This window comes from Xyrauchen texanus, chromosome 1 (assembly GCF_025860055.1).
Source record: "Xyrauchen texanus isolate HMW12.3.18 chromosome 1, RBS_HiC_50CHRs, whole genome shotgun sequence".
Taxonomy (NCBI): domain Eukaryota; kingdom Metazoa; phylum Chordata; class Actinopteri; order Cypriniformes; family Catostomidae; genus Xyrauchen; species Xyrauchen texanus.
Genome location: NC_068276.1, coordinates 20678302 through 20704414, shown reverse-complemented (window position 1 = coordinate 20704414; position 26113 = coordinate 20678302). Strand labels below are relative to the sequence as shown.

Sequence of the window (26113 nt, the reverse complement as noted above, 5' to 3'; positions counted from 1 at the left end):
CAGCTGCATTTCAGATCATCCTAATTGGTGCCAGACAGATGCCCCAAGGAATCCGTGCAAAATTTGCGGTGAGATTGCCAGCACTGCGCACCTATTTAGATGATGTCACAAGTATCTTCCAGACTGCTGCATGTACAAAGAGACTCTTAAAAAGGTTGGAAGAGCTTGTGGCATGGGCCAGGGTGAAGATCAAGCCAGCCAAGTCAATACCCTTTCTATTTGTAAGGGGATTATAAGCGACCATATATTGTTTGAGGTGGATGCTAAAAGAATCCCAGAGAGAAAACACAGCAGATCTGTCAGATAGACACATGGCAGGGTTAGCACACTGAAACAGTAATGTGATAGATTGTGAGCAGACTTATAAAGCAAATGAGGTGTTTTTACCACAGATGGTAATATCATAATTTTCATCTCCATCCCAACCTCAAAATCAGTGCTGTACCATCAAATGTGTGTTACAATGTACATAAAATGTAATATTATTTGCACGGGTACTACCAAAGTAGGTGCTGGTGCCACATTTTCAAATGACCCTTTGAGGGCACAAATAAACCCTGAGGTGACCCAGGCTGAAATTGAGTTTTACACCCTTGTTTTAATCTTTTCTTTGACCAAAATGTGTTAATGTGGGTCTGGCGATGCGGGCTTGTGGACCTGCGCAAAACAGCACCGCTGTTGAAAAAAATCCTTGGAGAAACACTGACCAGTATGCATGTACCCCATGGGAATCAAACCGACAACCTTGTCATTTCTAGTGCCTTACTCTTCCAGATGAACTTAAGGAACTTTTCCTACCTAGGTAGCTTTTTGGACATCATAGCCTAAAAATACTGCTGACTCAGAACACACATTTACTAAGAGTGACAAAAAAACAAAAACGGAAAGTGTTTCATAAAATTACTGGCAGTTCACACTTTCTCCTTATTTGTTGTCTTTATGAAACAACTGGCTTGAACCCCTAAACACAAGCTGTCAAAATATGTGATGGGGTGTGTGTGTGTGTGTGTGTGTGTGTGTGTGTGTGTGTGTGTGTGTGTAGAGAGAGAGAGAGAGAGAGAGAGAGAGAGAGAGAGAGAGAGAGAGAGAGAGACCCAAAAGAGTGCCACATTGCCAGTAGGGGCCTTGGAGTTGTTGCCATGGCAACAACACTAAAGAGACCATTTCTGAAAAAAGACTGAATTACTGAGAGGGAGAGAGAGAGAGAGAGAAATTCTTGCAGAGAAACTGTTCCCAAATTATACAGTGCACCCCAAAAGCATAAGTGTTCAAAATTTAAAAAACAAACAAACATTAGATATATTTCAGCCTCCTTTTTCTTATATTCTTGGCATTCCAGCTAAAATGTTTAGGAGGAAATTATGTTTTGAAGGTTGCATCGAAGAAACAGCCGAGCTGCATTTGCAGGTCGATGTGATGAGCAGACGTGTGTTTATGCTGCTCAGATTCCAGAGTCCCTGATCCCTCTCCACCCCCCTTTTTCACATGGGTTCCCCTCACCCCTTCAATGTCAGGATCAACACTGTGAGCCCTCTGGGATTCATGCTGATAAACCCCAACACACAAAAAAAAAAAAAAAAAAAGAAAAAAAAGAAATGTGATTGGCTTCTCTGTTCCCTTGTCCAAATTCAGACTGGTTTGGAATACAGAATAAGAGCACCATTAAAATGGAGGAAGTGTTGCCATGGTTTCCTTTCATGCCTTCATATTGAGATTTTTGCATGATCAAAAAAAAAAGAGCAGAAGCCAAACACAGACAAATATATAGCAACACAGACAGATAGCTGTACACTAAGATGATGCAATTGTTTTAGATCAAGGTTTAAGAAAAGCCCTTTTCTTACTTCTGAATAAGAATACATTTGTTAGGACAGACCTGAATGGGACTGACAGAGTTAATAATTCTCTCTCTCTCTCTTTCTATTTCTCTCCCATGAACTCTACTCACTCTGTCACACACAATAAAATGTGCTGCATTCAGCACAATCAGAACAAATCAACCAGGCGCCCATGTGACCTGGAGTCCTAGTTCCCCAGTGCACCCACCACGTGGCAGGGCAAGGCCTAGGGCAAATGGGGTCACTCCTGGAGCTATGCAAGTTTCTGTGGCCTGTTCTGATCTGGGACTTGTTTTGTTTATGGAGTTCCATTAGCTTTTTTTTTTTTTTTTACACTGGTGCTACATCTGTGTAAATGGGACAGGCTAACAAGAGAAAGAAACTGGGGTATTTAGACACAGAAAGGCGGGTTAACTGAAGAGTAAAATATAGCTGAGGGTGAAATGAAGATGAATAAGACTACAAAGAACTAGTTGACTAATATTATATATATTTGGGCAGGGAAATTTAACATGGATTAATTTCTGTGATTAATATTTTTTGCTAAACATGCTAAAAATGAACAATTAATGCAGTATCTGTTTTGTTTTTCCTGAAACTTCACTCAATTGGAGAAAGGTGTCCTGAGTTGTTCCTGGCAGGCTTCTCAGCCACAGGTTCCATATGGGGAGGATTAAAGGGATAGTTCATCCAAAACTGAAGATGTTCTCATTATTTACCCTCATGATATCCCAGGTGTCTATGACATTGTTTCTTCACCAGAACACATTTGAAGAAAAATAAAACAATTTCTTAGCTCATTCACTTGCATTTTACTTACAAAATCGCAGTCAGCATAAACATACATCCATATGACACCAGCTGTTAAATTAATGCCTTCTAAAGCAACACAATCGCTTTTGGTGTGAAAAGGATAAATAAATAAGTAATTTTTTAAACTCTAAATCATGCTTCCGGTCAGCAGTGGTACGCTCATGTGATGTAATCACATTGGCATTTGAAACATGTGAAAACTGACTTATTAGCGCCAAAGCTAGGAGAGCAGTTTGGAGAGCCAAATAACCTTTTATTTCTTGAAGCATAATGTGCACAGAGGTTAGATGTAAAGATACATTTTGTGTGAAGACGACATAATGCGTGTACGTGTTATCAGTGTTGCTCGGTATACCAGTGCTACAGTAGTATCGTGATACTAAAGCTTCAAAATACTGCCGGTGCTGCAGTATTTTTTAAACGGTAGTATAGCTAATACGGAAGTACCGTAATTTATGTTGTATGTGTGCTAGTACATTTTATTTTCGCTAAAACCTTTACTTGCATCAGACCTTTGTTTGAAATAACATTAAAAATATAATTGTGGCATGGGGGCGTGGTCGTGTCGGTCTGCGGGAGAGAGAGCGGTAAGGCTTGTCACCTGGTTTGTAATTATCTCTAACACCTGTGTCTTGTTGTAGTGATACGGAGAGAGACATTTAAAGGGACGCCAAGTGTCGAGAGCGAGAGAAGATCTAAAGAGCTCCACAGGCTGAGTGTGCTATTGTTTTGTTTATGTTCACATTTCTACGGCGGTGACCGTCGTATGTAAGAGAGAGAAAGTAAAGTACTTATCTCAAACCTGCTTCACTGTCTCCTGACTCCTCCATTGCTCAACGAACCTGTTCACAATAATATTTTCGAGTGGCGTCCCCTTTAAGAGCGCAAAATGTTGTTTAGAATTTGCCCCTTATACTTTATCTTTCAATGAGAGGTTTTCCCATGCCGCACACACACACACACACACACACCTGTATTCCAACAGTAGGGTCAAATCTGTAAAGAAAAAAGGGGAACAATTTACCACGATTAGACGCATGTGGACTGGAAGGGAACAAATTTATATGCATCTACCAATTTGTATGAGGCCAGCAATCATAATTCTTGAGATATCATTCAAGATGTTTTGGCTTGAGAGAAATAAATATTTCAGAGAGCTGAAAAAGATATGAAAATGTACATGAAATATTTTACAGACTTTATTTTCAAGGTTCCAAACAACACAAATAAAATATGTACAAAATTGAGTCGATGCAGCAAACACTTCTTAATTTTGTATGATTTCACAAGAATTAGTGTTAGCATTAATTGGACGGATCAATATTTTGCCTTCTTGAACTTGATCTATTTGATACACTGCTTCTGAAAAAAAAAAATCACATAATCTAGCATGAACTGATACTCTTGCTAATGTTTCAACACCTTGTTTGTTTCAAAAGTTTGGATTTTCATTTGAAGTTTGTAGTAAAAGTACATTCACCAGGAGGACCAAATTACTCAAAATTAAATATTTAAACAAATCATCAAATACATAGTGAATTAGTAAAATGCATAATTAAATATTTAAATAAATCATTAAATACATATAGTGAATTAATTACATGTGATATAATTAACTATATAATTAAATATATAATCAAATTGTAAAAAAGAAAACTCTAAAAATATTAAATGATTGAATAAAACTATGACTATTAATAGATTAAAACAGGGGTGTCAAATTCAATTTCAGCCTAGGCCACTTCTGGGTTTACTTGTGCCCTCAAAGGGCCCGTTGAAAATGTGGCACCAGCACCTGATTCAGTTGCACCCATGCAAATATCAATAATATTACTTTATGTGCATTGTAATGCACATTTGACAGTACAGCATTGGTTTGAGGTTGGGATGAAAATTGCGATATTAACAGCGGTAACTGATCTGTGGAAAAATGAACACCTACTTTTTTATATGACTAAATTGAAATATTCTGACAGCGTGAATAAGTTGGGTCATCTTTACAGATTCCTTTCATCAGGCTCCTATTTTTGAATTTCTGAAGGCAAACAAAAAAAAAACTTACATTTTCCTACAATCAGAGAGCATTACAAGAGTACAGATTTTACACAGATGGAAAACAGATAGCTTGGTCCATAATTATGAAAATGCACCATAGTTCTTTCATAGTATCCATAGGTTTAACAATGATATTTGTAATAATTCATGGTAACCATAGGTAAAACCATGCATGGCTCCTCACTACCATGGTTAGTAACTATGGTTTCTGTGTAAAGAACTATGGCGTTTTTTACAGTACAGTAGTGTTACTACATTAAATCCATGGTACAGTTTTGTAAGCATTGTGATCTGTGAATTAAAAAGCCTTCTAATGAATGTTTTCACCTGTTTTCTTTATCATAGCCATTTAGAATGTTGGGGCTGTTTGTTTTAAACTAGTTTCATCACTGAGACATAAGAGTTTTGCAACAGACAATTCTGTACCACATTCAAACGGGTTTTGCATTCCCCACCGCACATCTCACTGGTTCACAAGTGCATAAAAGTCTGTTGTTCGGTTGAGATCAGTCTGCATATTACCGCACCTGCTCTGCCCTCGTGCTGCTATAATTAAAACGTGCTGATAATTAACCTGTGTAATGCTGTTTCATTCTGCTTTTGAAGCGAGCAAAGTGCACTCCAAAACATACAGATGACAAAGCAAGGCTCATTTAGGACCACGAGGAAAGTGCTAATTGATTGTTCAGTGAGACGTTGCGATCCCCTGCCATCCTAAGGTTCAGAAATGAGCTTGTGGGACACTTGAAATTAAGCGAGTTTTACACGTGTTGTTATGCGGTGACATCATTATGGGTAAGTGTGTGTGGTGGAGTCCCTTTCGCAGTGTAGAAAGTGCACAGCTGACTGGGGCTGGCATGCGTTATGTTGAAAAATAATATTAATTTAACCATTTGAAATCCCAACCGTGCCGCTCATTATTCAGCAGTAACGCTGCAAAATGCATATAGGAGAAACACTGCATTCTATGAGACCAGGTTGCAGCTCTCTCAAGAGACGTGCCTGTTTTTTACTGACATTATGCTAACAGCCCACAAGGTGGCAGTATTGCATTGCTTTTTACTCAGGACGAGTGAAATATATGAGCTTAGCATCGGAAAACAGCTGGTCAGTAAAATAATCTGTGAAACCAAAGAGTACAATGTTATCGAGATGAATCTAGAACACTGAACGTTCCTATTGCTTGCTTGTTACAAAGTGAACACAACGAACTTACTGGAACATATTACAAACTATTCAATTTATATTTATGTCTCTTTTTTTAATATATTTTTTTTATGCAAATAGCAAACGTCTGGATAAATTATGTAAAGTTTAAATATATAGGTTATTTAAATCTTATTTTTGATTTGATATTCCTGGGGTGATTATAATGTAATATAATATTACCAATGACAGCATATGTTATTCTTGCAGCTGTCTTTTAGAAAAAGAGCATACATCATATTGTTTTAAAAGAAAACCTATTCTTACCAATTGAAGTTTCCATAGGATCAAAAGAGGGCACATTGTTATACTGATATACCAGAAAGAAATCTGGGTTGAATAATTTAAGTATAATGGTATGGCGAGTAGGGCGGGGCATAGCGGCATCTGGGCAGAGCGAGGCTGGGGAATGAGGTCCTCAAGTGTGCCACACCGGTTTCGCATTCCAGTGAGTATTTAAGGAGAGGAAACGCACAAAGCTGCCTATGCAACAATAAATGTCTATGTGTTTTGTCAAGCCGGCCCCAGCTTCCGCCTTTCCTTAATTGTTACACTGGTGCCGAAATCTGGGAAGGAGGAAGGATGCACCATCAAGGAGTCCTCGATCCGGTGGCTTTGGAGCTCTGCGTCAACTGGCAACCAAAAGGGATGGCTGAGGGGTCTAGTGCCAGTCATATCGATGATTTTTATTCTGACTGTCTGTGATTTTTGGAGCTTTAAAAGAGAAATTGCCATTCACTTGCCATTCATTTTAAGGACCTACTGAGGTTATTCAGATGTGTTCTGGTAAAGAAAGAAAGTCATACACCTGGGACAGCATAAGGGTGAGAAAATAAAGAGAGAATTTTCATTTTTGGGTGAACTATTCCTTTCGGGGTTAGGGCATCTGCTGCCTGCCAGGAGCAAACCCAGCACCTTTGTACAAAGGGCGAAACTTCACTAATGCTTTCCCCACTTTCTGTGGCTAATAATGGCATATAGAAATGTTCAGGAGCTGCATGTTCAACTCAAATGCCCATCCAAGGATTTTTCCACCGAAATTTTGATGGTTCTCGTGCCAAGTCTTTGCTCTGCTGGTTCATGGCCGGAACAATCTGAAGCCTATCGTAAACCGGTGGCACTTTTCCACTGATCTGAGAGCCGAACAGTGATGTAGCGGGTTACTGTCAACGTGGTAGTTTCACGTGATTACCTCAAACATAAACAAACATGGTGCGTCACAGCTATTCCTATTGTTTTTGAGAACATATTTAAACATACGGATTTATGCAATCCATCATTATTACAATGCTCAACAAGATTGTCAGAGACAACATGTACGCAAAGACGACAGATAATGTAATTACATTATATTGTATAAATCATGGCTTAAATTGCTAAGTTCTGTAAACTGTTAAAGTGGAATCAGTATTAACATTGAGGTAGCAGATGGTTGTATTTGTATTTTTGCCATAGCATATAACATTATTGATTAAGAATCCCACCATTTTACTTAACAGATAGCCACGATCTTCCAAACTATCAAAGTGAGTAGCTGGTCAAAAATCCCCTTACAGAACAAAACAATGCACAAAATAAGATGACAACACTGTAAGAAAAGCTAGCAAAGTAGGCAAATATAAAAACTTACTGAGATCAGCTGCAGAGGACACCGGCGATTCACTGTTTATCACTAGCGTTACTGGATGAATTCAACACCCTGGTTGGTTAGCAGCCAGAGAAAATTATAATTTTGAGATTTTAAACTTCAGCAAATTAAACTTCAGCATTCAGTGTTTTATAACTTTATGTATAGCTTCTCTTGCCAAAAAGTTTTAGTTTGAACTGAATCTGCCCATTTGATCCTTTTATTAAAAAAAGTACACCGTTTAATCATCATGCACAATAAACAATAGTAAAATTATTTTACATCTCTTGACTTAAACATTTTGGCATATTTTAATAAATATCGTATTTTATAAAACTAGTCATAAGCATATTTCCAATGCGTTTTGTTTGTTATTAAAGAAACGTACATTTCGCCCCAGGCTCGTTCAAGTCCTCAGTGCACGCATACCCATTTATCAACAGCTCACTCATCAGACTCCTCTGTAATTCTCTGCAAACTTTGACAGTAATTTTGAAGTCTTAAGTCTTAAATACAAACACAACTACAAAACTAATATGTTATTAATCATTTGTTTTAACATCATCAAAAAATGCCTCCTCAAGTCTCGAGACCTTCATTTGCAACACTGTGACAGCACTCAGTGTCTGTTATGAAGTAGCCTACATAGTGTAAAGGGTAGGGTTAGTTTGCAGATCATCTGAGTAGAACAACTTTCATGCAGTTCTGGAATCTATTTATTTCTAGCTTTTTATTGACCATAAACATAATGACAGAAACTGATTTCAGATAAACTCAAAAGATCCCAGGCACCATCCAGGCACAGTGGAGAGTTTTTAAATACCATGCTGAGATTGATGACAATGGACAGTGGATTGGTTTACAACATCGATAATCACTGCAGTGACACCCATGTAGATTTATTGCCATGGCAACACAGCATTGATCACACCCTATTGCTGAATTAACTTGCTGGCAGTTTCTCACTGCAGTAACTACACATTAGCTGTTGACTATTTAAATGAACGAAAGACAAAATGAGAGAGACAGGGAGTGAGAGAGCAAGACAGAGAGGCATAGAATAGTCTTGTTGTCTAGTATCCTGATTTGTAGTGTGACCTGGACAGGCCTTTCAATGTCTCAATTGGCCATGCTTGCATTTCCTTTTTTGGTGGGAGATAACAAAAGGCAAATGCCACACACAAAATAGCAGCTAACAGCACTTTTACACAGACATTACCTTTTATTTGCTCACAAACAAAATGGAGGGGAGAGATGGCCTGTTGTAAAAAACAAAACAATATTCTAAACATGTAACACTTTAAAATTTGTTGTAGTTAACTTTTTAAGTTTCTAGATATTTGTATTTTATCTTTATCAGCATTTATTAATCTTGGTTGGTATTATTTTATCAAAAATCATTTTTTAGATCATATTGCAGTAACTAATGTTAATTTATATGCTTAGTATAAAATTATTAATATTTGCTGAAATATGAGATGCTCAAAACACGTCTGTCTAATAGACCAGAGGCGAGAGCGTAAAAATTAGCTCTGGCTGCCCTGCCAACAACACTATCGAAGATTCGTGGACGCTCTGACATAGTTGAAATAGGCGGCAATGTTCATTCTGAGTGCTTGGTTTTGTGAACTATATTTAATGGGGCCGCAAAACATCCAGACATGTCGACCGGTATGTTTTTGCCGACCTATCACAAGTAGCGTATATCCTCACGAAATTTTTTTTAAATGTGCCACTTCTCTTCCTCTCTGCCGCCTCCTTCCCGTCTTTTCTTTAAGTGTCCCTAAGTGACTTCCACCTTTTTCTGCATTCATCCACTAGTGAAAACACAATAGAAAACACATATAAACACCTCATTTCCACATTTCAAAATAGCTTCTTTATAGGTTATGTCGAAACTAAGCAACATCTGTAAGCTCTTGGCTGTGTGAAGTGCAGATGGTAAAAAAAAAGCATGTTGTTAAGACAAACGCTGATGGCATAAATGTGTTACCGATTGATCAGGCAGCACGGTTTTGCATGCTATGGCACCAAAATTAGCATGCAATATATTATATATAACATTACATAAACCATAATATCCACTTCATCAACTCACCTGGAGCACCAACAATTTCAGACACCTTGGTTCACGCATCGTTTTTAAAAAATGTTATATCCCTGTAAGCAAACAGGGACAGATCGTATATTACGGGAAAACCCGCCACGACAATAATCAGTTTCTCCTCCATTTTGTCTTCAGAACTATTGTTTGGTGGGTGTAGCATCCAGTCAATATTGAGAAGGCCAGAACTGATGGTTAAATTATTTTTATTGCCGTCTGTGTCATTAACCAACGTAAGAGCTGGGTAAAAACAAATAAACCATGCATTACCATCACATTTTGACCGTTACACAGCTCATTACATTAGTTTCAATCCGTTAGTATTACCAAATTATACATTTTGCGATAAACATTTTTAAGTAGCTCAAATATAAGCTTCGTTAATTTTACAAACCTTGTTCCACAATTGACCGAAGCTAAACCTTGTAGTTTTAACTGTTTTTTCCGTGAACCTTTTCAGACCTTTCTTTCGTCTTCTTCGTCGTTCGTTAAACTGATTTCCGTTACCATACTTCCGGTTTCTATGGTTACCAAGTGAAGCTCGATACCGTAATAATGAAACCTTATAGCGTAACTATAATCAAAATGATACTTAACTGCTCTGTTGGTCTTTACACTCCCATAAAATTATTTGCTGTTACACACACATAAAACACAAATAATTTCTTAAAATTACTTAACCAGAATATAGAAATAACCTTGTAAAAATGTTACAACTGTAACTTCGACATTTCAATACACTTAAGTATTGTAAATTTGCTTTTCACAATCTTATAGTAGCAGAACTAACTTATGAACTGGGCGTTCTACTACTGACATTTTGTTCACACGTTTACCCCTTTTGGTAAGATCTGTCTGCAAAGCCTATTTTGACCTTTCTGACAAGTCCATCTGTATCTTTCACAGTATCCAAGATTCGTCAAAGTTTCCACTGGGATCGAGGTTGTATTTCATCCTTGTCCATTACTATATCTCCTATTTGCAGGTTTCTTTTAGGCTTGTGCCATTTTTGTCTGACCATTATGTTCTGCAGGTACTCCCTTTTCCATCTGCTCCAAAACTGTTCGAGCAAGTACTGCACTTGACGCCATCGTTTTTGTGCATACAAGTCCTCCTTAACGAACTGTCCTGGGGGAGGCAGAGGAATGGAGGTTTTCATTGTGACAAGATGATTTGGAGTTAGCGGCTCCAAACTGTTTGGATCATTGAGATTGTCTGTTGTTAGGGGGCGGCTGTTTACTATAGCAGCTGCTTCATACAAGAAGGTTCTGAGTGAAGAGTCGGTGAGCTGACCTGGTGTGACAGCCAATGTTGCATTAAGAACGTTTCTCACAGTCCGTATCTGTCGTTCCCATACTCCACCTGCGTGACTATCATGAGGTGTGTTTAGGACAAAGTCGCATTGTTTTTCTGCAAGGAAGGTTGTTAGTTTGTCAGTGTCGATTTCGTCTTGTGCTACATTCAGTTCGTTTTTAGCACCTACAAAGTTAGTACCCTGATCGCATTTTATTTGTCTGACAGAGCCTCTTAGAGCGATGAAGCATCTGAGTCCATTTATAAAAGCGTCCGTTGATAGATCCTCTAACATTTCGACATGAATGGCACGTGAATAAAAGCATGTGAAAAGGAGGCCATACCTTTTATATTCTTTCCTTGCTTGTTTGGTCAAGAACGGTCCAAAAACATCCATACCACAGTATGTAAAAGGCGGAGAGTATTCCACTCTTTCTGTGGGTAAGTCTCTCATTTTTTGTCCTTCCACAGGTCTCCTTTGTTTCCGACAAAACACACACTGGCGTATGTAGGATGCAACCGTTTGACTCAACTTTGGAATCCAATAGCCATTGGATCGTATCTCGTTCATTGTGAAGCCCTTTCCCTGATGATTGACCCCTTCGTGACACTGAGCAATTATCAGTTTTGTAACGTGATGTTCTCTGGGTATGATTGTGGGATGTTTCAATGAGCTAGGAAGAGATGAGTGCCGGAGCCTTCCTCCCACCTTGAGCACATTGTCCTTGTCCAAGAAAACATCCAAGTTGTACATTTTATTGTTCGTTGGAAGTTGTTTCCTTTGTTTAATGTCTCTATTTCGTTTTGATATGCTTGTCTTTGTAAGTCTTTGATAATCACAGTTTCTGCGTTTTGTCTTTCAGTTACAGTTGTGAGTGTCTTTGATTTGTCTTTGAGCAGGTATCGTCTCAGACGTGCGACTGCGCTGACTGCACGGGACCAGGATAAGAATTTTGTGAGCCGGTCACTAAGGTTTGTATGTTCAACCGTTTCTGAGTTTAGTGTCTGTACCTTTCTCACCTCTGGATCTCCTACTGGAAGTACGGCGGTCTCTTTTGTTGGAAGCTGTATTTTCTTTTCCCACAGGAAGTGAGGGCCTGTGAACCAATTAGATGAAAGCAATTCATTTACAGATGTGCCCCTGGATGCCATATCTGCTGGGTTTTCGTTGGTAGGCACATAAAACCATTGTTGCAGTGAAGTACTGTTGCGGATTTTCTGCACTCTATTGGCAACAAACGTGTGAAAACGTCTCGCATCATTGTTTATGTATCCTAGAGTGACCTTTGAGTCTGTCCAGAAGAACTCTTCAACATTGTCATAGAGCAGTTCCTCTCTTAGCGTGTTACTTACAGCGACTGATACTGTGGCTGCGGTGAGTTCTAACCTTGGGATTGTGGTGACTTTTGTTGGAGAGACTCATGCTTTGCCCATGATGAAGGTACAGTGAATGTCTTCCCTTTTGTTTATGAGTCTGAGATAAGAACACTGTCCATATCCTGCGGTGCTTGCATCAGAAAAGTGGTGTATTTCTCTTTTTACCACTTCTCCAAAATCTGCAGGAACATAACACCTGCTGATTTGCACATTTTTTAGATTGTGTAGATCTCCTTTCCAGCACTCCCACCGTGGCTTAAGATGTTCAGGTAGCGGGTCCTCCCAGTCTGTTCCTTGACAACACATTTCTTGGAGAATCCCCTTTCCTTTGAGCACATAGGGAGCAATGAAACCAAGGGGGTCGTATATTGCTGCGACTGTGGACAAGATGCCACGCCTGGTTGGTGGTTGGTCCTTTAGAGTGATGTTGAATGTAAAGCAATCCTTCTTCACATTCCAATAAATACCAAGTGCTCTTTCTGTCTTAGTTTCTTTGAACGTCAAGTCCTTTGTTTTTGTATCTGTTGCATGCTCTGAAATTGGAATGCTTTTTAAAACTTCCGAGTTGTTGGACACGAATTTGTGTAACCTTAGTCCACCTTTTGCACATAGTTCACGTGCTTCCTTTGCCAGTTGTATAGCATCCTTTACTGTCTCTGCACTGGTGACTCCGTCGTCTACATAGAAGTCTCTTACTATGAACTGTGAGCCAACTGGATATGCAGAACTGTTCTCTTTGGCTAAATGTTTGAGTCCATAGTTTGCACAACCAGGTGATGAAACGGCGCCAAAGAGGTGTACTGTCATCCTGTATGCTCGTGGTTGGCTGTTCATGTCTCCATCTTTCCACCATACGAAGCGCAAGTAGTTGCGATCATTTTCTTTGACTTGGAACTGGTGAAACATTTTTTCAATGTCGCACATGAGAGCTACTTGGTGCTGTCTGAAGCGCACAAGCACACCAGTTAAGTTGTTGATCATGTCAGGACCGTTCAGTAAATGCTCGTTAAGACAGGTACCTTTGTGCTTTGCGGAGCAGTCGAAGACCACGCGCAACCTCTCGGGTTTCTTTGGATGATAGATGCCGTGGTGTGGTATGTACCACGTCTCTCCGGGCGGTCCATTATCATCAGTCTCTTCGGCATCACCTTCTTTGATGATGTCGCTCATGTATTTCATGTAGTCTTTTTTGTATTTTTCTTCTTTTCCGAATTTGCGTTTGAGCTGGTTTAGTCTGATTTCAGCGAGTTGTCTATTATCTGGCATTTGTGGTCTCTCTTTGAATGGTAATGGCATTTCAAAAAGTCCACTTTCAGTCTGTGTTATGCCATGCTCGAGTTTCTGAAGGAATACCAAATCTTCTTGCGACACAGTCTTCTCATTCCCGTCAGTCTCTTTAAAATCTCTTTCCAAAGCACGTATTGCGTCTGCTGGAGTGGAGGGAGGGATTTCTTTAACGGTGACTCGGTGACAGAGACTGCTCGCCAAATCTGTTTCATTGCATGGTGTCGAGTTTCCAACTATGCTCCATCCTAAATCAGTGTGAATGGCATAGGGCTCATTTTCTTTGCCTAAAATTACTTGTTTGGGTGCGAGAGCTCTAGGACAAGTATAACCTATGAGGAGACGTACTTCACAACTGAGGAGTGGAGGGACCTCGTCTACAATCGATAGGAAGTGACTCCGCTGTTTGGCTGTTTCACATGTAGGTATGTGTTCTCTGTTAGCAGGTATGTAATCTTTTGTGTATGCAGTGGGGAGCTTTATGACTGTGGCTGAGTTATAACCTCTCACTAAGAGATCAGACACCTTTCCACTGCTTACAACTGCATTTCTACCCATCATAGTGGTTAGTTTCAGCTTTACTGGACAAACATCTGCCTGTAGTTCATGTGTGACATCCTGATCAATGAATACAGTGTCGCTCTGTGTGTCTAATAACGCATAGACCAGTTTTTCCTTGAGTGGATTAGTGGTAGTTGACAGCCACACTGGAACTATCATTGAGGTGCTGACTGACTGTTCAGATCTGGCAACATTAAGTGACATAACTGTTGCCGTTTCAGGTAAGTTGCCTTGAGATGGATAGTTTGTGCTCGCACGTGTTTCTCTTTGCAGACCGTTCCTGAAATTTTCATCATGAAGACATGTTGGGTGTCGCTTTGTGCAAGTTTCACAAACGAGTCGGCGTTTGCAGTCCTTAGCACTGTGTCCTTGTTTTAGACAGCCATAACAAAGTCTATTGTCTTTCACGCGTTTCTTTCTGTTTTCTAGAGACATTTTCAAGAGGTCAGGGCACTTGTGAAGTTGATGGGTGCCTTGGCACATTGTGCATGGAGAGCCGTTAGGTGTTTTTGTTATTGTCCTTTTATCACTTTGTTCAGTTGTGTTTGTGTTAAATACACTTGCCTTGTTTCTTTTGATTTCCTTGTGTTTCTTTTGTCGCTGTTTGTTTCAGTGAAGCGAAGTGCATGAATGGAGGTGACTGGGTTGCAGGCGACTTCAGCTTCTAATGAGAGGAAGGAGGCAAAAGCACTAAAACTTGGAAACTCACCGCCCTCCATTAAAGTCTTTGTTACCTGCCTGTTCCATCTCGCGTTTATCCAGTCTGGCAGTTTGTGCAGCATTTTTTGGTTTTCTTCGCTGTCATTAAGTATTTGTAGCCCCTTTACATGAGGTATTGCAAGCATGCATGCATTTATGAAATCTGCAAATGCCCTTAGTCCGTCAGCATCCCTAGACTGCACCTTAGGCCAGTTTGATAGCCTTTCCCTAAACGCTTTCTGTATCACGAATGGCTGGCCGTACCTTTGGTTTAATTTGTCCCACGCGTCTTTGTATGCCTCCTCGTCATTTCTAAAGAAAGTCCCTTCAAGGCATTTTCGAGCTGGGCCTGTTACATATCTTTTCAAATAGTACAACTTGTCTGCTGCCGATATGCCCTTTTGTTCAATCAGTGATATGAACGTGGATTTCCATTCAATAAAGCTTATTGGTTCGCCACTAAACACTGTTGGCTCTGGCGTGGGAAGTCTGTTCAGTTGGATGCTGTCCTGCACTGCTTGAGCTAGTTGAGTGACACTAGGGGGAGTTGTTTGCACAGGAATGAAAGAGAGTGCTGGTGTGGGCTGTTTGGATGTGAAGTATGGGCTCACCTGTTCACCTTTTATTGACTGTACATCATCCACCTGTGATAACTCTCTGTCATATGCTTCAAACCTGGCTCGAGCTGCTTTCACGTCCTTCTGTGCTTTCAAGTGTTCCAACTCTGATGTTTGAGCTGCTATTTGTTTCTTGTGCTCCTCCTCTAGAGCCTTTATCTTTTCCTGTTGTCTTTGTTCCTCTAGTACGATCTCCTATTCAGCCTCCTTTGCAGCTAGCTCTGCCGCTGCATCGGCTCATTTTGCTGTGAGCTGTGAAGCTGAGGACCGCTGGCTGCGATTTGATGCTGCGGTTGAGCCATATATGGATTGGGCGTAGTCGTGCTTTAAAAGTCCGCGTAAACGAGTCCTTTCGCGCTCTGCATCAAAATCCTCATCAACACCACTTAATCTTTCCAGAATTATCCTTACGATGTCATGAGTTATTGCATCACATGCATCAATTTTTCTCCTTATGTCAGATGATGGTGCCATTTGGTTTCTTATTTCTGAATATAACTTTAATACATCATCTCTCCTTTGCTCTATTATGTCTGCAAGTTCTGACATCTCCTCGTCTGTGATATCTAACTTTAACCTTTCTCTTGTTTCGCGTACCTGTGTTTTCCATTGTCAGATGGAAGAGGTTCCTGGATCTGACACCGCCCTGACGGTTTAGATAGGATACCACAGATCTGTTGTCCGAACGGACCAGGACGTGGTGACCCTGAATGACCGGGAGGAAGCGCACGAGCGCGTACTCGACCGCTATCATTTCCAGACAATTTATGTGAAGGAGCTTTTCCTGAACTGACCATAGGCCAAAAACCGGAGAGCCCTCGCAGACTGCGCCCCAACCCGTGTTGGACGCGTCTGTCGAAATGACTTTTCGGCGAGATACAGCTCCCATTGTCACTCCCCGCTGGTACCATTCGGCCACTGTCCAGGGCTGCAGAGCTGAGATACAGGTCTGAGTCACTCTGATCGGCTGGCGGCCTGTGGCCCAAGCCCGGCGAGACGCGCGGTGTTTAGCCAATGCTGAAGCGGGCGATGCGCAGTAAACCCAGCTGAAGTACTGCTGCGGCTGAGGCCATGTAACCTAGCACTCTCTGAAATTTTTTCAGAGGCGTGAGGCTGTTCATCTGAAAGGACGCGGCTAGTCGCTGAACACGGCGCTCTTGGTCCAATTGACTGCAAGGCCCAATCTGTTCAGATGACTGAGGAGAACTGTCCTGTGAGACAGGAGCTCCGTATGTGATTGTGCCAAAATCAACCAATCGTCCAAATAGTTCAGAATTCCCAAACCCTGACTCCGCAGGGGTGCGAGCGCCACGTCCATGCACTTCGTGAAAGTACGGGGTGCTAAGGACAGGCCGAACGGAAGGACGGTGTATTGATAAACCTGGCCGTCAAAGGCGAATCTCAAGAATGGCCTGTGACGGGGATTTATCTGAATCTGAAAGTATGCATCTTTCAGATTGAGAGAAATAAACCAGTCCCCCTGGCGCACATGCGCGAGGAGTTTGCTGGTTGTAAGCATTTTGAACGGTCTTTTGCAAGCGCTTTGTTCAAAACCCTGAGATCTAATATTGGTCTGAGGCCGCCGTCTTTCTTGGGGACAAGAAAATAACGGCTGTAAAACCCCGACTCGCTGAGAGGCGGCGCACTCTCTATGGCCCTTTTGCACAGAAGGTTTGCTATTTCTGAACGAAGCATGCATGCTGCTTCCGTGTTCACAGTAGTTTCGAGCCGTGCTCTGAAGCGAGGAGGACAGCGATCGAACTGTAGCAAATAGCCCTGTTTTATTGTGCTTAACACCCATTCGGATATCCCTGGAATATCTTCCCACGCTTTGAAGCGTAATGTTAGAGGGTGAATGGCCAAATCGCCCTGATTGCCGCACACAGCAGCTGAACAGAATGTGTGAGCGCTTAGTGTGTTTATGCATGACTGCTCGCAGACAGCAGAGACAGGCTGTTCTGTGAGTGACTTCCCGATTGGGGTAAATGGGGAAAGAGTCACATCTGATAAGTGATGTGCGAGCATAGTCACGGGCACGGGACTTACATGCGGAGAGGTGTTTGCTGGCCATGTGACAGAGCGGGCAGAGAAGGGCCACGCGCATGGGCTCGTGGGCGCGTTTATTAACTCTAACACTCGAGCGGTTCGTAACCGCTTTATGTGAGTGTGCTCTGATAGGGACACAGGATGTGTAATGCTTGTGTGTAGAGGTGAACACTGGGTTGTGGGCACATTTTCTACACATAGGGCATGTTTGCTCTTTACAAGATTTCTTTGGGTCGCAGTGAAAACGGCGTTTGAGCACAGGCAAGCGGGTGTCAACACCGGCTTGTTGGCTGCTGAATCTACCACTGTAGTAGCCTGAGAGAAGGGGACTGACGGGGGCGAAGCTTTGACGGTGGACCGGCCGCGGCGGGACTGATCCGTCCTTTTGTCAACAAAGCTAGGAGGACTTCGGTTGTTCAGGCCGAGGCCCGTGGGGCGGCGGTCTGCGGCGGCTGTCTGAGTGCGATCGAGGGTGGCCGCCCTGTCGACGCTGAGAAGTCTGGCTTTGCTGAGTTGGGCGCTGTGAAGAGGCTCGTGCAGGAGGCTCACGTGGGCGGCCTGCAGAGGAGTTAGCGCGATGAGGCAGAAAGAGATTCATGGCTTGTGTGGCTTTTTGGACCTCTGAAAACCAGTCAATGATACCACTCACCGCGGAGCCGAAGAGACCGGATGGAGAGCGGTGCGTTGAGGAACGTAGAGCGCTCTGCTTCTCCCATGTCGGCTAGCGTTAGCCACAGATGTTTCTCGGTCACAGTCAGCGCGGCCATGCACTTCCCTTTAGCTTGGGCTGCAGCTTTGGTAGCGCGGAGGGCGAGGTCCGTCGCACTTCTTATGTCTGCAACCGCCTCTGGATGCCTGCTTTCCTCATCCCACTCCCGTAGAAGGTCCGCTTGGAGGATCTGTAAAACGGCCATAGAGTGCAGAGCAGATGCAGCTTGGCCGGCGGCGGAATAGGCGAGGCCGACACAGGCGGAAGTTGTTCTGCAGGCCTTAGACGGGAGCACTGGTTTAGACCGCCATCTCGCGGAGGGCGGGCAAAGGTGTGCTGCTACCGCATCCTCGACCGGAGGGATGGAAGCGTAGCCCTTCTCGGTGGCGCCGTCCACCGAAGCAAGAGAGGTGGAGACGTGGGATCGGACCCTGGCGAGAAAGCGCGTTCAAGATTTGGAAAGCTTGGCGTGGAGTTCCGGCAGGAAGGGAGCGGCCCGGTAGCGGGTGCTGCTGGCGCGGCTCTGAAGAAAGCAGCCGTCGAGTCTGTTGGGTGCCTGCTCAGGGGGCGGTGACCACTCGAGCCCGAGGCGGTCGACGGCCTGAGTGAGGAGGCGTGTTAGTTCCCCTTCGACTCCGGCGCGGGTCCTGCTGGATTCCTGGGCCGAGGAGGAGGCGTGTGAGCATGACCACTACTCGTTGTCCGAAGCCATGATGGAACACGCTTCTTCGTCCGAGATGGCAGCAGAGCAGCCGCTCGGCGGCAACTGCGCGTCCCGGGTGGGCGGGGAGGGTGAAGGCGATGCTCGAGGGATGGGCTCCGGCGAGGCAATCGCTTCTATCACTGGTTCCTGCAGCCTTTGAGAGCGGCGCTTTTTTCTGCGTGGCTGAATAGAAGGCGGCGCGGCGGCTTCGGTCCTGAGTGCTTCGAGTCGAGCCCGCAGGGTCGACATCGGCAGCTCCTCGCAGAGATCGCATCCGCCTTCAGCGAGGGCGAGCTCTGCATGCCCCAGTCCCAGTCAGAGAGCGCAGATGATGTGGCGGTCTCCGGTGCTGAGAGGGGCGCGGCATGAGGCGCAAGTGGAGCGAGGCATCTTTAAAAAGATTAAAAGATTAAAAAGAGCGAGGCATCTTCTCTTTTGTGAAGTTCTTAAGAACTAGCTTGCTTTAAAAAGGATACGTCGCCGGATGGCGTAGCTCGCAGGACAGCTGAAGGTGGCGAAGACGGCCGGCTTCTTCGAGCGCTGTCCATGCTTGCTTGATGCCCCTCGAACAGCGACGCGGCTTCTGGTTCAGAGATGCGAAGAGCTTCGCTGAAGAGATGAAAATCAGGGTTCCAGCCTACGAACTACGCTTATATGCACTCTAGTCACGCCCATTTTAGCGGGCTTTGATGCAGTGAGCGCGCGGACGCCTCTCATTGGATGCGAGTTCGCCCAAGCTCGTCTATAGGTTGCAGCAGTTGCCGCAGAGCAACCTATGAGCTCGCTAGCTAGCCCGCTCAAGGTCTGCAGCTGCCGCACTGCGTTGACAATGGATACAAAATTAAGGATAATTTTTTGGCTTCAATATCTCAGAAAAGATTAATCTTTCCCGTAGCGTAAGCTAGCTTACGCAATACGAGAGAACCTCTCGTAAGAGAACCTTTAAATCTTGAATTTCTTGTTGTAGACTTGTGATCTGTTCCTTCATGTCGATTTGACTTACTGAAGCAGCCCGTGATCCTTCCATTTTTAACACTTTTCGTTGAACTGTTTTATTCTCTGACCAACTTCTGCCATCTGCTGGACATCTAGGGTACTGCCGTTGGATCTTGTATCCACGTTGTGCAGCATGTGGCGGTGGCTGACAAGCTCTTACTGTAGCATCCAGTCAATATTGAGAAGGCCAGAACTGATGGTTAAATTATTTTTATTGCCGTCTGTGTCATTAACCAACGTAAGAGCTGGGTAAAAACAAATAAACCATGCATTACCATCACATTTCGACCGTTACACAGCTCATTACATTAGTTTCAATCCGTTAATATTACCAAATTATACATTTTGCGATAAACATTTTTAAGTAGCTCAAATATAAGCTTCGTTAATTTTACAAACCTTGTTCCACAATTGATCGAAGCTAAACCTTGTTGTTTTAACTGTTTTTTCCGTGAACCTTTTCAGACCTTTCTTTCGTCTTCTTCGTCGTTCGTTAAACTGATTTCCGTTACCATACTTCCGGTTTCTATGGTTACCAAGTGAAGCTCGATACCGTAATAATGAAACCTTATAGCGTAACTATAATCAAAATGGTACTTAACTACTCTGTTGGTCTTTACAGTGGGAATCAAAGTTTACACTGTTGTGTTCTCTAGACTTCTATATTCCAATAGGTTGCCGCCGAACCGCATCAAAGCTCATTACCATAATGTACCTAACTGGTCAACAACATGACTCAACTATGTTGATATTACAAGGCCAACCTACTACACTCCTAAAGTTTCTGGGCTTGGTTGCAGAAAATTTAAGGCACTTAAACAACATAAATAGTTTGCATGTATAGCCAGCCAATAGGTCCTATATTTGCACAAAATTAGATGAAAATGTCTGTTCCTATTTAAGCAGAATTCAGAACTGTACAAGAATGCCACTGCACAACCCCACTCAACCTTTAAACATTGTACTTGAGAACATACACACTAGGGATGTGCATCTCCATAACTGAGGACCGACGCAATACGCATCTCAATGCATAGCCAACGATATGATCCATTAAAGATACATATGAAGCAGCTAGCGATGTGATGTGATACGATTCGCCCCTATTACGATGCAGTGCGATCCGATTTTGATTCAACACAATGCGATGCAATGGAATAAATATGATGCTATGGAATTCAATATGGTACAGATAGTTCGCTTTTATTTCTTTGGTTCAGACAAAATCATAAATTAACTTAAGTGCCTTCTGACTTCTAATACATTGCCCGTACACAAACAGACCTTTGTAGTGCAAAAAAAATTAAAGTTTAAATAAAAACAGATGTTCTTTTCCTGTTTTGTCTCCAGTTACACATTTAACAGTGAAACAATTTAAGGATGCTCCGGTATAAACAATGAAGAAATGTTCTGTAACTTGCCAGGCGTGGAGGAGGTATTAGAAGCCCTAGTTCTCTGTAACGCTGAATATCTTAACAAATAAAAAAGGTGATGTCGTCGGTTATTGCGTTGGAACGAACAGAGCTGTTAGCCAGTGGGAAGTGAAAAAGGTGTAATCGTTTGCTCACCCGGTGTCCTGCTAGCGGTACCGCAGCGACTAGTAGCTACAGCTGAATCCAAGGGCAAGGTGTGGGAGGCAGAAGTTTATGCACTAACATCGTGTCGGCGCTTTAAGTGTGTTGTTAAATTAGTTGTACTGCCTGTATATTTTATAGCGGCACAACATATTTTACAAATTGCATGGGTTTTATAAAAATGTTAATCTATCTTATAAAACCTAAAGTGTTTCCAAACAATGGATTTTTAATTATTTGGTGAAGATGCAGCTCTACCTCTGCCATGTTAATCTATATTCTATGTGACTCTCAGGACACGCCTAGGTCTTCGTAGTGTTGTGATACATCACATTCACATAGCAGCAGTGGTGATGAGAGAACGTGCTTGAGAAACAGTTTAGAGAGGAGAAATGATTGGTCACTTTCTAAATAATAAAAGTATAGCACATCTACTAATTATTATATATAAATAGTTCTTTTACCAATGCAAATATGTTAGAAATGATGTATCGCAAAACAAATGCAAACTTGTATCCGATGCACTTTTTTAAATCGATGCATCGCATCTTTTACTTTAATGCGATGCACCAATGCGAATCTGTGAATCTTACCATCCCTAATACACACTGACTTTCCACAGTATAGCTATGTTTACTCCCAGCTTATTCCATCCTATTACTACACATTTTACAAACAATCACTGAGTTATGTGTACATCAGTCCACTGGAAACTGTAAAATGATCCTGGAAACCAAGTATATTGAATATCAATTGTATATCTCCTATGTATATTGTGTATTGAAAGCATTCTATACATTCACCATTACTGACACTCCAATTGTAACCATTAAACGTTGCACATGTATTCTATGTATTATGTGTATATTGTGTGTTTTGTACATGCATGTTTTTTGCATGATCCTTTGCATGATTACAGTGTTGTGGGCCATGCACATTCCCAATAATTTTACCTATCATTACAGTTGAGTACAGTATATGGTAAACTGACTCCTGAAAAATGAACTTTTGAACCCTTAAAGCCGTTCAGAAAATACAAACTGTCATTATAACTTACTGTGCAGAACTGACCATTTACTTAACAAATATCGTTATCTGCTCAATTTAGTTTTGGAAGACAATTCAAAGTTTACAATGTTTAAAACCAAAGGCCTGTCTATCATCACTAGCATGGGGGTCAATGAGTAACTCATTGCCATACTGATAACATGGGTTCACTGACATCATGGGGAAACTGAAATTTCCCCCCTTTTGTCTTGCCACTTCTTTGTTGTGCTTGGTGTTTGGGACACGTGGTCAAGGGTGAGGCTTTCTGTTCCGTCCCACTCAAGGTGAGGGTTGTAATGTAAAGTGCAGCTGCAAAGTTTGTTGACATTCTCAAATACAAACCTACCCTTTTAATTATCTTTAGCATGGAAACTTTGCACGATGAATGAAGAGTCTATGTGAAATGTAAGTGTCCACAAAATTCTACTGAACTAATTTACAAATGCATGCCACTGAGTTCAAAGGGTTCATTTAGCAAATAATGGAAATTCAAAATGTTTTAAAGTAATCAAAAACACTTAAATGTAAATTTTATAATATAATACAAATAATGACATTCAAAGCAATACTTATAGATACTTACATAACATATCTTTGTTACACTAAACTCTCCAATCATCATCCAGGGGTTGGTGATCACAACTAGATATCAAGTCAGATGGCTGCACTAAATGACTGTGCATGAACAGACTATTCAGAATACTAACAGATTTGTATTTATCAGTAAGTTAAAGATGTAAACAGATCGATTCTGTCTCGTGCTCGCGAACATCAAAGCGCGGACACCGTCACAATCATATGTGACGTTTTAAAGTTGGCAAGCACGCGGCGGTGGATGCACAGTAATAATTTCGATACAATTGACATTAAATGCTTTAAAACAGCTGAATAATCAATTCCTATATAAACACTGTATAAATTAAATATATTTTCAAGCGACGTGAACCAAATATTTTGCTTGGTAAGAACTGTACACTCGACCCACAGTACAAAACGTTGTTAAAAGCCCGTAATGTTTCCTAAAATGCCTACTATAGTCATTTCACGTTATATTTATGTTAGCAGTAGCTTTCTCACCAAAACAAATTACAATACAAGTGCACGGCGATTGTATCAGGGCAAATATTGTCATGGTTCATAATTAATTACTGCTACAGTCATAATAACGTGCGCAAGATGTTAGCGTTAGCAACTCAGCTTTGTCCAAGCCCCTGACAGATGCAAAACCGATTAAAAAAAAAGACCGTTCGCTTTACCTGTGTTGGCTGGCGCTTCGTCTCGATTTCGGTCCTTCTATTGCACTCTCTGACTGTATAGCTTTACATCGCACGCCTTGCTCAATTATAGCGGCTTTTTTATACCGCCTAATGTAAATAACACAGCCCGAGACAGGCTCAGTTGTTAATACATTTCAGAACGATGCGCTTCGCGTGCCCGTTTCCTTGACAGCGTCGAGTCTTCTGCGAGAGCGCAGTGGTAAACGCTGCCCTGTGCGCATGCGCACACTAAAGACCAGACCACCTCCCACCAAAATAATGGTTGACTGGAGCAGCAAACGTACTAAGGTTAAGGTAGAAAAATAGCACCCCAGAAATCAGATGTCAGTGCAGATGATGACCAAGTAAGACGGTCAATATTATCAATTTGTCCATTATCTGTTGTAGTTAGATAAATGACAAAGTTACTTGTAGCCTAATGCCATAATTAGCAAACAGACGAGAAAAACGGAAATTCTGCCGGGATGTTGGAGTAGGCTTCTATATGCAAATTCCAGTTTATGAAACATATGCCGTGTTTATTAATGCAAGGTTTAGAGGCCATGTTACTGTGTGTATTTTTGTGTCCTATTTCGTCTTTCTGTCAGTAGATGGCAGTATCGTTTAAGGATTGGGCAAAAATAGGGAGGGCGAGCCTACAGATAAAATAAACTATCGCTATGTCTCGTTTTGAAGGCTGCGTGCTTGGTAGGACGCGTCCTTTGAAGGCTGTAGTATACCGAGTGTTCTCCTTTAAACAAGCCTCGTTTAAACAAGACGGCCTTCGTAGGACAAACAGAAACGGAACATAACATGGTTGCTATGACAGCACGCTACTCTTTAACAAGCGCGAGTGCTTTGAGTGAGAAGGGAACAAAGTCCTTTTGGAAGGGAATTCATGAGGTAGGCTTACATTTATTTTAGGAGCGTTATAATGATGTAAAGAGAAAATAAAATAGATTTTATAGGTGTACTTTTATTCTAATACTATATTTTAATTATATATTAATATAATTATACATAATATATACTCTGCACTCATCTACTGAGGTAATTCAACTTGGTAATTAACATTCCTTGCGTTTGAATATCATATTTACGGGCAAATTGGCGTAATTTTTTTTAGACATTTCCGTTGAAGCAAAGAATTGTAGGTTGTAAGTGCCCACGAAGGCTACACCTCATGCATCCTCCGAATGAAGGTCGCATTCGAAGTGTCCTACTCGCATTTCTGAAACGAGACTGCCTCGATGACGTATGCGGCCGACAAACGCGACCTTCCAAAACGCATGCTTTCAAACGAGACACAGCATATATCTTTATAAATCTATGATTTTTTGCATATATAAAGCATAATATAATTTCCATAGTTGCCTACATATCAATTTAATAATTATTTGAGTAAAAAAACAAACAACAACAAAAAACGCACGTGTAATTAGATTAAACGGTTTCAAAATAAACACACCCTCATGCCATCCCAGATGTGTATGACTTTCCTTCTTCTGAAGCACACAAATTAAGGTTTTTATAAGTATATCTCAGCTCTGTAGTTCCATTTAATGCAAGTCAATGCTGACCAGAACTTTGAAACTCCAAAAAGCACATAAAGGCAGCATAACATTAATCTATAAAACTCCAGTGGTTTATGTCTTCATATGTGATATGATAGATTTTAGTTGAGAACAGACCAAAATATAACTATTTTTTTCACAGTACATCTTGCCATTGCAGTCTCAAGGCATGATCATGATTTCAGGCTGGATTACAATTTCTAGTGCTTGACGTATGTGCAGAGCGCTAGATGGTGAATGGTATCAAGCTTAAAATCATGATCACCAAAGAAACTGCCGATGTCAAAATTTATAGTGAAAAAGGAGTTATATTTTGGTCTGTTCTAATCCAAAATCCATTAGATCGCTTCAGAAGACATGAATTAAACAACTGGAGTCTTTTGGATTACATTTATGTGCTTTTGGCATTTAAACATTTGGTCACTTGCATTGCAAAGACAAACAGAGATATCCTTTTAAAAATCTTCATTGGTGTTTGGCAGAAGAAAGAAATCATTCATATCTGGGATTGCATGAGTGTGAGCAAATTTTCAGTGAAGAGAGAATTTTCAGTTTTTGGGTGATCCATTCCTTTAACATGTGGTGTAAATAAATTGTTTGGTTTATTAATGATTTAAATGAAGAACATTTCTAAATACAATGTAAAGACTGTGTTCTTGAGACAGTTCATGGCCACCACCCAGCTGGCACTGTCCATGGTCCTGATTCCTGAAAGCAATTTTATTCTGTTCCAA

The 26113-nt window shown here is 41.6% G+C and overlaps 1 protein-coding gene across 4 annotated transcripts in view; it reads right to left on the bottom strand.

Annotated features, from left to right (window-relative positions):
• The window catches only part of LOC127647508 (actin-binding protein WASF3-like), a 51759-nt gene extending 27749 nt beyond the window's left edge, over positions 1-24010 (bottom strand). For all 4 annotated transcript variants that reach the window (XM_052131779.1, XM_052131793.1, XM_052131800.1 and 1 more), the window contains exon 1: positions 23806-24010. The gene's annotated coding sequence lies outside the window, so the exon portion shown is untranslated. The remainder of the gene's footprint in view (positions 1-23805) is intronic.
• Positions 24011-26113: the final 2103 nt, after the last annotated feature.